The sequence below is a fragment of the Cryptomeria japonica genome, chromosome 11, assembly GCF_030272615.1.
Source record: "Cryptomeria japonica chromosome 11, Sugi_1.0, whole genome shotgun sequence".
Taxonomy (NCBI): Eukaryota; Viridiplantae; Streptophyta; class Pinopsida; order Cupressales; family Cupressaceae; genus Cryptomeria; species Cryptomeria japonica.
The window spans coordinates 402,402,521-402,417,859 of record NC_081415.1 but is presented as its reverse complement, the minus strand read 5'-3'; positions in this window follow the sequence as shown (position 1 = coordinate 402,417,859).

Below are 15,339 nucleotides of genomic sequence, written 5' to 3'. Positions count from 1 at the left end.
CAAAGTGTTGGCGGAAATCAGTTGATTGTGTGGTTGCCTAACCAGAGAATGGATCTGCAGTTTGAGTAAAGGTAGATTGAAGCTTAAAAGGATCTGATCAAGAAAATGTAGTGCTATTCAAATAGATCAAGAAAAACCTATTGTCTTCTAACAATTACAATAGAATTGAAATCCTCTTACCGGGTAAACTCTAAAAAGCTTGGTTACTTCTTAAATCCTCTAACAAGGTGGTCCATTAGATTGGATTCTAAAATCCTCTACCAAGTAATCCTAATAGGGTATTTTCTTTTTATCAAGGCATTTTTTAAATCCCTTAATCAAGTGATTCCTAACAGGATCAATTCTTAACAGGACTTATTGTAAAAGCTTTAATAGGCTTGGCTCCTAACAGGGTGAACTTAAGAAGAGTTCAGATAGATATCTTGTGAGTCTCATCTCACTGTGGTTTTAGCTATTTGGGTTTTCCACGTATAAACATTTGTGTCATGTGGTGAATGTTTTTGTGGTTATGATCTTATTTGTTGATTTGATTAACTTTTGATAAGGCATGATAACTAGAAGCATTGAGAGATGGAGTGTGTTGATATAAAATTGAGCATTTGGATGTTTACAAGATTAAAGATGTTTAGTGTTAAGTTGCTATAACAGTTAACTGGTTGACGTTAAGTATTCTTACAAGTATTGATCTTGACAGTAATATTCTATTGATAAGTTTACTTTGTGAGTTTGAGTTTGAGATTGGGAAGTTTGTATCAGTTTTTCAATTTACTGATTCACCCCCCTCTCAGTAATCTATCGGATACTTATTCCTTCATCATACCATCAATTGGTATCAGAGCTCCTCAGGTCCTGTTAAATCTAAATGCCTAAAAACTTGAGTAAAAGATCTTGTAGATCATGATGAAGAAGGAAGGTTTGAAGTTCAACAAAGATAACTATAGGATATGGAACAACAAAATGAAGATTTACATTAAAATTATGGGAAGTCAGTATTGGGATCATGTAGAAACTTTGTATTTTACACCTACTGGAACTTTGATTGATGATCAAAAGAAAGAACAACAAGAAAATCATCAAGCATTGGAAGCTATTATCAGTTCCTTGTCTGATGCTAAATATGTAGATCTTCATGGTCTTGAAACTGCATATGAAGTATGGAAAAAACTTCAAGAGATTTATAGCGGTGATGAACATGTTAAGATTTCTAAAGAGGAGAGCCTAAGAGGAAAGTTTAATGACATGAGAATGCCTGAAGGTGAGAATATCTAGCAGTATGGTCAAAGGATAAAAGAGATAGTTGGTGAAATAAAAAGTGTAGGAGGGAAAGTGGAAGATGCCACAGTGATCAATAAGGTAATAAGAACCCTGCTACCGGTCTATGCTATCTGAGTTGCAGCTATTCAGGAGCTCAAGTCCATCGACAAAACTAAGGTAACTCTTGACTCTATCATTGGCAAACTTATTGCTTTTGAATTAAATGGCTATGATGGTAGTGTATAGAAAGCAGAATCTGCATTTAGAGCTTCTGTCTCTAACACATCTGTGAGAAAAAGTAGAGATACTTGTCATGGTTTTGAATCTAGATCCAACAGAGATACTGATGATGAAGACAACTTAGTGGAGCCTGAAGCATTGTTGGCAAAAGGACTGCCTAGAGGAACTGGTAAATATAGAGGTAAACTACCTTTAAAATGTTTTGCATGCAACAAGATTGGTCATATAGTAGCTAATTGTCCTAATGGTGAAAATGAACACAAGAGAGACAAATTCAAGAAGAATAAGGGTAAAGGCAAGAGATATTGTCTTATTGCTATTGATAGTGGTATCACTGATGAAGAATCTGATGATGATGCTAGTGAAGATATTGTGTTTGTTGCTATTAAGGAAGAGATATCAGATCATAAGGCATTGGTGTCCAGGATGAATAACTCTGATGATTGGATCATTGATAGTGGTTTTTCACATCATATGACCGGTGATCGGAGCAAATTTATTTCCTTGAAGGTTTTTGATGGCGGTGTTGTCAAATTTGGCAATGACTCAACTTGTATGGTTAAAGGTAAGGGAGTTATTTATCTTAATGGGAAGAGCAGTGCTGATGATTTGTATTAGGTTGAAGGTCTAAAGAACAATCTTTTGAGTGTGTCACAACTTAATGACAGAGGATACCTACTGGAGTTTAGAAATGGTATGTGCAAAATCTTTGACAACAAAGGTAAATTGATTGCAACCGGGAAACAAATTAGAGGTAATTTGTTTCATCTTAATCCTAAAGTTAGCAACTGTTTGATTGCAAAGATAGATGATAGTTGGCTTTGGCATAGGAGATTTTATCATATAAACTTTGATAACATTGTCAAAGTGAGCAAGTCCAAGACAATAAGAGGTCTGCCTCAACTAGACAAATTGTTTAATGCTCTTTGTAAAGAATGTTAGTTAGGAAAGACGACTTGTTCAACTTTTAAGACCAAGTCCTTCTTAATAGAGAACTTGTTAGATTTGGTTCATACAGATCTATGTGGACCAATAAGAATAAGAAGCATTCAAGGTGACAGATATTTCATAATCTTCATTGATGATTGTTCAAGGATGATGTGGGTCACATTCTTGAAGGATAAGAATGAATCTTTTGGTAAGTTCAAGGAATTCAGGGCCTTAGCTGAGAAAGAGAGCGACAAAAAGATAAAATGTTTGAGAACAGATCAAGGGGGTGAATTTAATTCTGAGGAATTCACTAAGTACTGTGATGAGAATGGTATCAAATGACAACTTTCTGCACCAAGGATACCACAATAAAATGGTATTGCAGAGAGGAACAACCGGTCAGTGGTTGAAGCTGCTAGGACAATGTTGATACAAGGAGTTGTAGTGGAAACATTTTGGAAAGAAGCTGTAAATACAAATGTCTACATAATGAACTGAGTTCTGGTGAAAATAGGTAAGGACAAGACCCCTTATGAATATTGGTTTGGAAGATCACCTAATGTTAGCTATTTTAAGATATTTGGTAGCAAATGTTTTATTAAAAGAGGTGATTACATTAGCAAGTTTGAAGCTAAGAGTGATGAAGGTATATTTCTTGGCTATTCCACCAAGAGTAAGGCCTATAAATGCTTCAACAACTAGACATAGAGAATTGTTGAGAGCACTGATATTCAAGTAGATTAATATCCTGAAGTCTCAGAAGGAACTAGTTCAGAGAAAAAGGATGAAGATCCATGCATTTTGCTTTTGGAACCTAAAACTATTAAATCAGAAACTGGTAAAACAAATTTTGATGCACCTGTTCAACCGGAACAAATAAATTCAGAAGAAGATGATAATGAAGAAGCTAAACCTAAAGAGAATGATCATGTTCTTCCTAGGTATGTAAGACTGAACCACAGTCCTGAATAGATTATTGGGGATAAGGATGCTGGAGTACTAACTAGAAGAAGAATAAGAGAGAACTCTTGCATGATCTCCACCATTGAACCTAGAAGTGATAAGGAGGCATTTGGTGATGATTATTGGGTTAAAGATATGGAGGAGGAATTGGATCAAATTGAGAAGAACAACACTTGGACCGTGGTACCCCAACCGGTAAACAAGAATGTTATAGGTACTAAATGGGTATTCAGAAACAAGTTAAATGAAGATGGTGTTGTAGTTTGCAACAAGGCAAGATTAGTCTGCAATGGTTATGCTCAAGAAGAAGGAGAATATTATGACGAAACTTTTGTACCAGTAGCAAGAATGGAATGTCTCAGAAATTTACTTGCATTTGCATTGGAACTCTGACTAATGATCAGAAGAAAGAACAACAAGAAAATCATCAAGTATTGGATTAAACTATTATCAATTCCCTGTTTGATGCTGAATATGTAGCTGTCCATGGTCTTGAAACTGCATATGAAGTATGGAAAAAACTTGAAGAGATTTATAGCGGTGATGAACATGTTAAGATTGCTAAAGAGGAGAGCCTAAGAGGAAAGTTTGATGACATGAGAATGTCTGAAGGTGAGAATATCCAGCAGTATGGTCAAAGAATAAAAGAGATAGTTGGTGAAATAAAAAGTGCAAGAGGGAAAGTGGAAGATGCCACAATGATCAGTGAGGTACTGAGAACCCTGCTACCGATCTATGCTATCTGAGTTGCAGCTATTCAGGAGCTGAAGTCCATCCAAAAAACTAAGAACTCTTGACTCTATCATTGGGAAACTTATTGCTTTTGAATTAAATGGCTATGATGGTAGTGTACAGAAATCAGAATCTGCATTTAGAGCTTCCGTCTCTAGCATATCTGTGAGAAAAAGTAGAGATACTTGTCATGGTTATGATTCTAGATCCAACAAAGATGCTGATGATGAAGACAACTTTGTGGAGCTTGAAGCATTGTTGGCAAAATGACTCCCTAGAGGAAATGGTAAATATAGAGGTAAACTACCTTTAAAATGTTTTGCATGCAACAAGATTGGTCATATAACAGCTAATTGTCCTAATGGTGAAAATGAACACAAGAGAGTCAAATTCAAGAAGAATAAGGGTAAAGGCAAGAGAGATTGTCTTATTGCTATTGATAATGGTATCACTGATGAAGAATCTGATGATGATGCTAGTGAAGATATTGTGTTTGTAGCTATTAAGGAAGAGATATCAGATCTTAAGGCACTGGTGTCCAGGATGGATAACTCTAATGATTGGATCATTGATAGTGTTTTTTCACATCATATGACCGGTGATCAGAGCAAATTTCTTTCCTTGAAGGAATTTGATGGCAGTGTTGTCAGATTTGGCAATGAATCACCCTGTATGGTTAAAGGTAAGGGATTTATTTCTCTTAAGGGGAAGAGCAGTGCTGACGATTTCTATTGTGTTGAAGTTCTAAAGAACAATCTTCTCAGTGTGTCACAAATTAATGATAGAGGATACCCACTAGAGTTTAGAAATGGTATGTGCAAAATCTTTGACAACAAAGGTGAATTGATTGCAACCGAGAAACAAACTAGAGGTAATCTGTTTCATCTTAATCCTAAAGTTAGAAACTGTTCGATTGCAAAGATAGATGATAGTTGGCTTTGGCATAGGAGATTTTATCATATAAACTTTGATAACATTGTCAAAGTGAGCAAGTCCAAGACAGTAAGAGGTCTGCCTCAACTAGACAAACCGTTTAATGCTCTTTGTAAAGAATGTCAGTTAGGAAAGATGACTTCTTCAACTTTCAAGAGCAAGTCCTTCTTAACAGAGCACTTGTTAGATTTGGTTCATATAGATCTATGTGGACCAATAAGAACAAGAAGAATTCAAGGTGATAAATATTTCATAATCTTCACTGATGATTGTTCAAGGATGATGTGGGTCACATTCTTGAAGGATAAGAATGAATCTTTTGGTAAGTTCAAGGCATTCAGGGCCTTAGCTTAGAAAGAGAGTGGCAAAAAGATAAAATGTTTGAGAACAGATCAAGGCGGTGAATTTAATTCTGAGGAATTCACTAAGTATTGTGATGAGAATGGTATCAAACAATAACTTTCTGCACCAAGGACACCACAACAAAATGGTATCGCAAAGACGAACAACCGGTCAGTGGTTGAAGCTGCTAGGAAAATGTTGATACAAGGAGTTGTAGCAAAAACATTTTGGAAAGAAGCTGTAAATACAAATGTCTACACAATGAACTGAGTTCTGGTGAAAAGAGGTAAGGACAAGACCCCTTATGAATATTGGTTTGGAAGATCACCTAATGTTAGCTATTTTAAGATATTCGGTAGAAAATGTTTTATTAAAAGAGGTGATTACATTATCAAGTTTGAAGCTAAGAGTGATGAAGGTATATTTCTTGGCTATTCCACCAAGAGTAAGGCCTATAAATGTTTCAACAAATGGACACAGATAATTGTTGAGGGTTTTAATGTTCGAGTAGATGAATATCCTGAAGTCTCAGAAGGAACTAGTTCAGAGAAAAAGGGTGAAGATCCTTGCATTTTGCTTTTGGAACCTGAAACTATTAAATCAGAAACTGGTAAAACAAATTTTGATGCACCTGTTCAACCAAAACAAATAAATTCAGAAGAAGATGATAATGAAGAAGCTAAACCTGAAGAGAATGATCATGTTCTTCCTAGGTATGTAAGACTGAATCAGAGTCCTGAACATATTATTGGGGATAAAGATGTTGGAGTACTAACTAGAAGAAGAATAAGAGAGAACTCTTTCATGATCTCCACCATTGAACCTAGAAGTGCTAAGGAGGCATTTGGTGATGATTATTGGGTTAAAGCTATGGAGGAGGAATTGGATCAAATTGAGAAGAACAACACTTGGACTGTGGTACCCCGACCGGTAAACAAGAATGTTATAGGTACTAAATGGGTATTCAGAAACAAGTTAAATGAAGATGGTGTTGTAGTTCGCAACAAGGCAAGATTAGTCTACAATGGTTATGCTCAAGAAGAAGGAGAATATTATGGCAAAAATTTTGCACCAATAGCAAGAATGGAAGGTGTTAGAACTTTACTTGCATTTGCAGCCCATAAGAAGTTCAAGGTATACCAGATGCATGTTAAGTCTGCATTTTTGAATGGGATATTGGAAGAAGAGGTATACATAGAGAAACTAGATGGCTACAATTTGATAGATGAGAAAGACATGGTATGCAGATTGCATAAAGATTTGTATGGATTAAAGCAGCCACCCAGAGTATGGTATGAACGGATTCATACACATCTGATGAAGATAGGCTTTGAAAGAACCAGTGATGATAGTAATATTTATCTCAAGTCTAAAGGTGTTGAAATACTGGTCAGTGAAGTATTTGTTGATAATATTAATTTTGGAGGTAATGATGTCATGAGAAATAGTTTTGCAGATGAAATGAAAAATGAGTTCGAAATGTCTCTAATAGGGGAAATAAAAAAATTCATAGGCTTGTAGATACAACAAATAGAGAATGGTATTTTCATTACTCAGTCTAAGTATGCGAAAGAGGTTTTGAAGACTTTTGACATGAGTGACTGTAAACCAGTTGGAATACCAATGGTTACAGGTTGTAAGTTGTCCAAGGAAGATGAATCTAAGTTTGTTGATGAAAAGGAATATAGGTCAATGATTGGCAAATTACACTATGATGTTCATAGCAGACCAGATATAGCCCATGCGGTTGGTATAGTTGCAATATTCCAGAAGAATCCAAATGAGAGACACCTGATAGCAACCAAGAGAATTTTTAGGTATCTGAAAAGTACTGTCGACTATGGATTATGGTATCCATATGGAGGAAACTTTGATTTGAAGGCATACACAAATGCTGATTGAGCTAGGAAATGTTGATGATCGGAAAAACACTACCGATGGGGCATTCTTTCTAGGAGGAAGGCTTGTTTCATGGAGTAGTAAGAAGCAAAGTTGTACTTCACAATCTACTACTAAAGCTAAGTATGTTGCAACTTATATGAATTTCACATAGGCCATTTGGATGAGGCACATTTTGGAAGGTTTTAAGCTGAAGATCTCAAAACCTATAAAGATTTTATGTGATAATACAAGTGCCATAAATATTTTTAAGAATCTTGTTTTGCATGCATGAACCAAGCACATTGAATTAAAGTATCACTATTTGAGGGAAAAAGTTCAAAGTAAAGATGTTATCTTAGAGCATGTTTCTACCAAGGAACAACTTGGAGATATTTTTACCAAACCTCTACCTAAGACCACTTTTGAGTATCTTAGAGGTCAGTTGGGGGTTGTCCCTCTTCATGAAGTTAGTTGAGCATGATGCTGATTGCATCAGTCCCTGAATTACTTGCAAAATCTTAGTCATATTGATGAAGTGGATGTATTCTGCAAGGGGAGCAACAAGTTGCAGTATATTGTTAATTCACAATGAAAATTTACAATTACATGTTTTACTTTCAATTTGGCATTGTTGTCAAAGGGAGAGAAGAATTATGTGATTGGAAAAGGGAAACCAACAATAGGCTGAAGACAAATAGAGCATGGTGAATATTTGGTAATGTAAACCAAGATTCCTATTCACCATTCACAACAACAATCAGAGGTGTAGATATTTGTATTGCCATCAATGCCAAAGGGGGAGATTGTTGGCATTTGCATGAAGGTTGCATTAATGAGATGCTATATTGTCATTGATGTCAATTGAACTGGTAATGGTATTTATGATATTGCTGATATAGTTGTTATTATTGATATTATCTTGTAACTGGTAGGAAAAGTTTTGAGGAAGATGTTGTAAACTGATATGTAAGTTTGTGAGTTAAATCGGTAAACGGTATATAAGGTTAAACCCTTTCTATGTTATGTAACTGGTAAACCCTACCAGTTGTTTATATTAAACCCTAATCGATTAAGTTTCTTGAAATGGTTATGTTGGTTTATTATCTGTTGAGCGGTAATGATGGAGACACGTGTGATCATTGTAAGAAGATAAGTTCAAATTGTTTTGGCACCTTTGTTTGATTGTATAAGGAATGAGGAAAGTGGATTACATCTAATGCAAAGCGTGTGATGAGTTACAAGTTTGATGAAGGGGTGATCATGGAGCGGTTGGAATTTTCTTGAAGAATGTGTATAGATTGCTATGTAAATCCAATGGTCACACTTGAATCGATTAATTTGTAATCTCTATGAGAGAATTAGGTTTTTGTTGTGTTACCGACCTAATTGTTTTGTATTTAAGGTTGATGAAGTTGTTTTGTTTAGAGTTGGCAAAGTGTTGGTAGAAATCAGTTGAGTGTGTGGTTGCCTAACCAGAGAATGGATCTGCAGTTTGAGTAAAGGCGGATTGAAGCTTAAAAGGATCTGATCAGGCAAATGTAGTGTTATTTAGACAGATCAAGAAAAACTTTTTGTCTTCTAACAATTACAGCAGAATTTAAATCCCCTAACTGGGTAAGCTCTAACAAGCTTGGTTACTTCTTAAATCCTCTAACAAGGTGGTCCATTAGCTTGGATTCTCAAATCCTTTACCGAGCTTACTCGTTATAGGGTATTTGCTTTTTATCAAGGCATTTTGTAAATCCCTTAACTAGGTGATTCCTAACAGGATCAGTTCTTAACAGGACTTATTGTAAAATCTTTAATAGGCTTGGCTCCTAACAGTGCGAACTTCAGGAGACTTTAGATAGCTATCTTGTGAGTCTCATCTCACCATGGTTTTTACCTATTTGGGTTTTCCACGTATAAACATTTGTGTCATGTGGTGAATGTTTTTGTGGTTATGATCTTATTTGTTGATTCGATTAACTTCTGATAAGGCATGATAATTGGAAGCATTGAGAGATGGAGTGTGCTGATATATGATTAAGCATTTGGATGTTTACAAGATCAAAGTTGTTTACTGTTAAGTTGCTATAACAGTTAACCAGTTGATGTTAAGTGTTCTTATGAGTGTTGATCGTGACAGTAATATTCTATTGATAAGTTTACTTTGTGAGTTTGAGTTTGAGATTGGGAAGTTTATATCAGTTTTTTAGTTTATTGATTCACCCCCCCCCTCTCAGTAATCTACTGGATACTTATTCCTTCATCATACCATCATTAATATCTTTAGAATATTGGGAATAACTATTATTTTGAGTAGTTCCCTGACTTTTTTGTTCAATAAGTGGAATCCTAGTATTCTGAGTATTATGGTCATTTTGAGATGGAAAACTCGTAATGACATTTGGCAGTACACCAGAAACAACCTGAGTTTTGGATGGACTAGCAACAAATGAAGCACTATTCAAAGCTGAAAACTTAAGAAAATCAATTTTCATTTTCATCTCTACATTTGAGGGTTCCATATCAACTCTCTTTAACTCTTTTGCAAGAGTCTCATTTTCTATCCTGGATGTTTCCAACTGAATATCAGTTTGGGATAACTTTAGGCTTAGATCTAGGATAGTCAAAGACTTCCTATTCTCTATCTTAACGACAGATACTTTCTGTTTTCCCTTATCCAAGTCCAATCTAGGAACTTGAATTTTGGGCTGGTTAAGATCAGCTAACTTTTGGTTATCCATATTATTCTTAGCCTTTTCCCTTATGACATTTTTAGATTTCTTATCTATAATCTCTCTTAAAACAAGGCCCTCAACACTAGGCTTATCATTTTATTGCGCCAAGGCTTTGAGTATTGCTAACTGTCTTATCAGACCATCTCTTTCTATCACATCTCTAATAACCTCATTTTCCTTTTCCTTTTCTCTCTTACTTTTGAGATCTATCTATTCCTAGAGTTCTCTTTTCAATGTATCTATATCTCCAAAAAATTCTTCTGGATCTGGTAAGGTTATTTCAGATCCAGAAGTGTCATCTAAGTCAATTAAGTTCACATCATTCTGTTCTCGTACTGATTCATAACTAAGAGAAATTTGTTATGAGACCTAGAGGAGGAGGTACACCAATAGCATTCTCACCTTAATGACTTCTACTTCTACTCCGACCCCTTACCTTCTCTGAATATTGGACCTGAGTGCATTCTTTCCTTTGTGGTTGCATTTCTTCTTGTATAGGTGTATCAAATATAGAATTTAAAAATCCTAAACTATCTGATTCAGAACTTTTGGAAGATGATGCATGAACCATAGGAATTGAGTTTAGCTATGACTTACTTGCATTCTTATGATTGGGCTTCCATGATGAGGGATCGACACTTGTTTCTGCATTTCTTCTTATTCCTTGTCTCTACGGATGTCCCTGAAGCTCTTCCAATTTTTCTTCAAGGTGCAACTTCATGTAACCTCTAGTGTTCTTTGCTTTAGTCATAGTAACAAAGTCCTTCAAAAAATTGTTAGAATTATTCAAAGATATACGCACTGGCATAAAAACATCAGAGTCACCACCCAAATTACTTTGGGATATCAAACAATATAGTGCTTGATACTTCTTGAAAGAAATTTGTGGACCTTGTTCATAAACCAGAATATCCTTTTCACAAAAATGTAGAACACCCTTTCCACAAGAAAACATGAACCAGAATACAGAATCATAGACTCAATCGTCAAACCACAAAAATACTATGAAAACTTCTTCTATATTTTAAACAAGAATTCTTTAAAAAAATACTCTTTGTCATTCAAGTCCCCAACAGAGTCGCCGTTTTTTGTTGGTGCCCAAAAACGGGTTTACACTAACTCAAAGGCAGAGACCAAGTTGTTTTCTCCTGATAACATCTGTGGAAAGCCACTTCCAACTATTTAATATTGTTCACACTTGGACCAACAATGACAAGGATGCTAGATCTTTCTACGCTTTTGGCTCTGAAAAACCAGGGAGGGTGATCCCTATGCTTATTTGTGATTTTACGCCACACTCACAAATCATGCATGAAATAAAGCAGATAATCTCATATAAGGACTCAACAATAAGGGAGAATGATCAGGAATGGCAAATTCCTCAGTGATCCTCAACCCATTTGGAGCATGAGATGACTAATACATATGATAACGTTCATGTAAAATGAAAGTATTCTGATATTCAAAAAGTTATAGAAAACCTGTGGTGATTTCAAATAGTAAATAAAAATAAATGCCCAGACATTCACTCAACTATGATCAGTGCCTTAGTCCATTGGGTACATTAATTCATACTGCATTAGATTGTACTTCTAACAGAATTTATCTAACAACATTTAACCAGAGATAATATTGCCTTACAATATATCGTAGTTGTAATCCCCACCCAAAACTACTTATCAAAATCCTTGTAAAGACCCCTATCACTTTGCAATTTTATTCAAGCATTTAATTGACCTATCAGACCAAAGCATGAACAAAAATTTACATACACCACAACAGTGCAATAGATGATAAAATCCTTGATAATACACATTCAAAACATGATAGAATAATACATTGGAGAGAAATGGGTTTGAAGCATATATTCATTCATTAATTCTGATGTCTCTATAAGAATACAATCCCTACATAAATCCTTCAAGAACCTGTGAAAATCATAGACACAAGACTCTTTTTTAATTTTTTGCTATGTAAAATGACCTCTTATAATCCTTTTGTTTCACCTGGACTCTTGCTATTTGGAAACATAAATTCAGAACACACAAGGGACCGAAATTCCGAACCCCATCTCATAGCCCTGAATTCCCTTTTATAAAAACAAGGGAGGAAACAAGCTTCAGGCCAGAGGAGACACCTGACATCTAATAATGACTATGCATGACCGCATTCTGTTATACAAAACAATCATCGTCAAAATTTCTTAAACTGAATCAAAATTTGGAGCTGTCTTCTTCAAAACTCATGATGAAAATTATCCCATCCTGTTTTACGGGTTGCAAAATATCTATCACTAGAAAACAAAAATAGTTATGCAAACGATTTACAACTTTCTATTCATCATTCAAATATATGCCACTCCACGTGATATAGTCTTCATCGGATGGCCAATCAAAATTCATTACTTCAACTTCTTTTTCCTTATATGGAATATACTTAACGGCTACTTGGTTTGCCTCTCTTTCAAAAGTTTCAAAAAATAGCCCTGTAGCAATTATCTTATCCATACTATCTTCAAGCATATCCATATTCATCCCATCACAAATCATTTCTACCTGGGTGGTGATAACTCTCTCTGCCTCTTCCTTCCAAGACTGCAAAGGCTTAATTGCCCCTTCTCTATCTTCAATATCTAGCAAAATAGTTTGTTCTAATTCACTAAAACTCTTCATCAACTCCCTTATCTTTCTTTCTATATTTTTTGGCAGAATTTGGGATTCTTGCATTGATTTTACCAAAAAAAATGTTGGTTGGAGTGCATGTGGCCTCTTAGTATGAAATTTAGAAGCCATGGACATCATTCTAAGCTCATTTCCCCTTTCTAACCACTTTGTAAACAAGGGAATTGCCACTTCTTTATCATCATTAAACTTTTGAATAGCATCAAAAAGTAAAGATTATAAGGCATGGATACTGTTTAACCTGCTTTCAATTGTGTCATTTAAACAAGTTAGCACAGAACTAACTATATCCTTCTTCTCCTCAACTAATTGTATTTCTGATTCTTTTAATTTATTCTCTAATTCAACAATCTTCTCCAGAAGCTGAGACTCATTTGGTTCAGTCGATCTTGTAGTATCAAGCTCATCATCATCATCATCATATGGGACTAATACCATGCCAAGGATATTAGTAATTATATTTAATTGAGCTTCTTCTTCTTTCTAGATCATAGGTGGTGCAGAGGCACCTAAGCACACAAGCATAGTAGGAGGTCAAAATTCATAGTATGAGCAATTTTATTGTATTTGAGTCATTCATAATGTATTAAGGTTATTTGAATCCATTGAATCATAATATGTAAGGCTAAATGAGCCATTTTTTCCAAATATATCATATTTGGTCCATCTTGAAGTGTTAAAAGTGTCCATGTAAGGGTTAGAGTCATTTATGTCAAAAATGCAAAACTTGTAAAAATTGCAAAGTTGCAACATTGCCAAACAGTTCAACAAAAGTGTAAGAATGAAATCTTTGAGATTTTGCCAAGATCAAGAGCTCAATGAAATGTACAAAATAGAGACACAATATAGGACAAGAATAAACTGTATTCTCATCAATAGAAAATGATCAATAATAATTACATACAATGTAGATGAGCTTGCTTATATAGGCAAGGCTAGGGATATGTGAGCACACAAACATGACATGTGGCTCAATAAGAAACAAGGGTAGGTAGGAAATAGGTGTGGGTAGGTAGGAGAAATAATATAATAGTCCACATGAGGTGGATCACCCACTGAATGTGGAGTGTAACAACAAGATCAACACCATAAAAGGTGGAATTTCTCCTACACACACTATCCCAATGTGGCACAAACACCCAAGTGTCTCATACCCAAACTACTATGAAATGCATTTCCTAAGTAAACTTAAGTAAGTGTAATAATATTCAAGATGAATAATTATTTACACCAACACCCTCCCTTAAGTGCAACTTAGGGGAATGCACTTAAGTCAACAATGCAACTAAGCAATGCAAGATGGGTCCTGGCTACGAGGCCATGTTAGGTACCCATGTACAAATGCAAATGCAATCTCCCATAAAGCAGGGAAAGAGAGAAAAACCCAATGGGAAAAAACCCTCCCCCAAAAGAGAGATGAAAGCTATACAAAGAACTCTCATAGAAGTATGTGAAGGACAAAACCCCATGTGAGGAAAAAGTCCCCCCCATATGAGAGAAGAAGAGAAGCTAGGAATCCCCCCCTCAATGTGGAATCTGCACCAATGATAGAAGCTCGATGTATGAAGAAACTGCTCCACGAACGTCGAACAACATTTCTCCCCTTAGGAAGAAACAAAACCAAAGGTGTATCCATGAAGTCTCCCCAATCATGAAGGGAAGATGTATGAAGAAAACTCACGATGAAAGGAATCTCTGAAAACTGCTCAAGTGTCCCCATGTCGATGCTGAAAGATACCCCCTCCAAAGGTGGTAAACTGTGCCACACTGCTGAAAAAGGCACTCCAAGATCTAGTCGAGATGGATGTAGAACATGTCCCAAAGACTCACATGTCTCCTCAAAACATAAAGAGACCTCCTCCAACTGTTGTACATAAGTATCCACAATCATGTCAACCTCGAAAGAATGATCATGTAGAGAATGAACAAGAGGGTCAGAGTGTTCCCTCGCAACAATCGAAGAAGGATCACCTTCATCAAAGAGAAGATGAATGTCATCAATGATGTCTTCCAAATCTGCAATGTAGGATTCCACAAGCAAACCTGCAATATCTGTCAAGTAATCATCCCATGAATCTCAAGCTGGAAGACAATGAATATCCTGCTACACTGAATCACATGAAGGCAAAACTGTCGCACTATCCGCATCATCAGGTGCAATAGGTGATGTGATATCAATATGAGGAGATGAAATACAAGGCTCAAGAATGGGGTCACATGTGAGAATCCCCATGTTCAAGTGCCCAAAGTTCTCCTCAAAATCTGAACCATCACAAGAAGTGTGATCATCATGTGTAGAATCATCAAATGTGAAATCATCATCATCAACAAAATCTGAAAAGGAGTATAACCGAGATGCATGATCAACCACCCCAGTTGCAATGATAGCTCTAGTCTCCAAGTCTCTAATGAAAACTGAGTCAGGTGTGAACTCCACAACTCTCTTAGTTGCGCCATGTGTGATTTGATAGATAGAAAGGAGATTGTTTGTCAAATGGGGTACACATAACACATCATTGAAGGAGTTATCCCCAATGTCAATAGATCCTTTCCCAATCACATCCATGTATGTATGATTGCCCATCAAAATCTGTGGCATGGTGCAAGGCTCAATGTAGAGAACATAGACTGCAAAGATGCCATATGATGAGAAGCCCCTG